This window comes from Chrysochloris asiatica, unplaced genomic scaffold (assembly GCF_000296735.1).
Source record: "Chrysochloris asiatica unplaced genomic scaffold, ChrAsi1.0 scaffold00051, whole genome shotgun sequence".
In the NCBI taxonomy this organism is placed as follows: Eukaryota; Metazoa; Chordata; class Mammalia; order Afrosoricida; family Chrysochloridae; genus Chrysochloris; species Chrysochloris asiatica.
In genome coordinates, this window is record NW_006408569.1 from 11,372,647 (window position 1) to 11,375,268 (window position 2,622).

General features: G+C 43.8%; 1 pseudogene; it reads left to right on the forward strand.

Annotated features, from left to right (window-relative positions):
• Positions 1–956, forward strand: part of LOC102820385 — a 1,576-nt pseudogene extending 620 nt beyond the window's left edge.
• The last annotated feature ends 1,666 nt before the right edge of the window (positions 957–2,622 follow it).

Sequence of the window (2,622 nt, forward strand, 5' to 3'; positions counted from 1 at the left end):
GGCCCAGGCCCAGGGGAGCTGTGGCATCCACGCCATCCAGCTGAACCCTTGTAAGTCGCTGCTGGCCATGGGGGGCGAAAACCCCAACAGCCTGGCCGTCTACCAGCTGCCCACACTCGACCCCTTATGCTTGGGCGATCGCCGTGGCCACAAGGACTGGATCTTTGCCCTGGCCTGGATGAGCGACAATGTGGTCGTGAGTGGTTCCCGCGACGGCACCATGGCGCTGTGGCGGGTGGATCCTGACATGTGTCATGGCTGCCTGGCCTGGCACAACAACGTGGGCCTCCCGGTGTACGCCCATATCCGCCCCAGAGACCTGGAGCCCATCCCCAGGGCCAGCACCAGCCCCACCAACCGCAAGGTGCGAGCCCTGGCTTTCAGCAGCAAGAACGAGGAGCTGGGGGCCGTGTCCCTGGACGGCTACTTCCACTTCTGGAAGGCCCGGAGCACCTTGTGCAGGCTGCTGTCGGTCCGTTTGCCCTACTGCCGAGAGAACGTGTGCCTGACCTACTGCAACGACTTGTCCCTGTACGCAGTGGGCTCCCAGTCCCACGTCTCCTTCCTGGATCCACGTCAGCGCCAGCAGAACCTGAGGCCCCTGTGCTCCAGGGAGGGCGGCACGGGCGTGCGCTTGCTAAGCTTTCATCATCACCATCTGCACCGGCCACGGGGCCCTGCTCTTCTATGACGTCCGCGCCCAGAAGTTCTTGGAGGAGAGGGCCTCAGCGGCCACTCGGCTCGCTCCTGGGCCTACTAAAAGGAAGCTCAAGCTCACCACTGGGAGAGGCTGGCTCAACCACGATGACCTCTGGGTGAACTACTTCGGTGGAGTAGAAGAGTTCCCTAATGCCCTCTACACCCACTGCTACCACTGGCCTGAGATGAAGCTCTTCGTGGCTGGGGGGCCTCTCCCTTCAGGCCTCCACGGGAACTATGCGGGCCTCTGGAGCTAAAGACAGATGTCTGGGTATCAAAGTACGCAGATAAACCTTCCAGTTAGTTCTGTGTTAGTTCTTCCAGCTTTGATGGTGCTTTTAATTTAACTCTTGTGGGTTTTTTTGTTTTTTTTCCAGGTGAAACACTACCAGTTTGCCTGTGTTTATTCGATTTCAACGAGAGGAGAGAAAGAGAGAGAGACGGACCCTTCAGGCAATCAAAAGTTGTCTTCAAAGAAGTCTCTGCACTTTGCCCAACGTCATCTTTCCGCCTTCTCATACAAAGAATTCTGACTAATGCCTAATTACGTCTCTTTTGAGTGTCTCACGTGTTTCTTCTCTTTAGGCTGATGAAGATGAAGCCATGGTCCCACAATTAGTATACATTATTTTTCTAGTTTTATTTGGGTTACCAGTATTGCAACAATATTTTATTTTGGTTATTTTCCATTGCAGATATATGGTATTTTAAGAAAAGAATTTGATAAACAGGGTTTATACATTTGTTCTGGAGAGAGTTAGCCATAGTTTTATAGCATTGTTCCAATTGAGATTATTCCAAGTTCAAGATTTACCAAATATTGGAAGCCTTTAATTTGTAAGTTGTAGTTTCAATGCTTATAGTTTGTACATTGTTGGTGCTAAAAATACTTATGAAAAAGTTTATTTTCTTTGAAAAAAGGTTTTGTCTTAGAATCTTGGGTTTTGGGGTTTTTTTGTATGTACCAAAATACCAGTTGATCAGTACACTTCAGTAATGGAAGGGTTCTGGTTAAGAGGATGTTCATTCAGAATTCATCTGAAGATAAAATCACTTTTTTTCTTTTTTCAACCTTTAGTTAATTTTTTTTTTTTAAATGGGCTGTTGTTAAATAGATAAACGGATAAGTATTTTTTCTCACTTCTTGCCTTAGTACTATCTAGCCTTGTGAATACATTTGAATGTTTGTTGATTTAAGGATCTTGCACACAGTTTTAGTGCCATCATTCAAAGCAGGGGTTCCAAGTATGAATGTAGGATGTGTGGTAGGCTGAGCAGAATGTATACTGATCCAGGAAATAAACTGGAATTTTTTTTTTTTTTTTTGTAACGCCAATGTTACATCTGAGCATACTTTAACACTAATTTTTTCAATTCTGCTTAAGGAACTCGAAAGAGGAAAAATAGCAAAGAAAGATCAACCCAGTCCCTACTTTTTCTGAAAAAAAGTCTTAATTGGTAAAGCCTAAATTAATAGGAATTCAATTTGTGAATTTCAGAAATCCTTAACTTAGTAGAATAAATGCATAGTTAAAAATAGTGTTGTTAATAACCCTCAGTGTAATAATATATGATTATCAACACAAATAATGCTTTAAGAAAATGACCTAAAGAGAGAAAATAAATTGGCGTTAAGTTGAAAAAAGTATTTTGAGGGCTTATATAAATTTAAGTTGTGGATTGTTATAGAAACATATTTTACTTATACGAGAGAACATTGGACATGAAAAAAGAGATAAGTTCTTCCTTAAAACGGCAGGTTTGAGGAATAGTTTCCTATTTTGTCAACTCTGGGTTTCTGTCAATTTTTTGGCACTCAGGCACTACGATAGCTCATGCACTACTTGTTCAGTCACATTGAACCAAGAAAAACGAATGGTACTAAAAAGGGAGTTAAGAAATCTAAGCTTTTGTTTCTAAAGA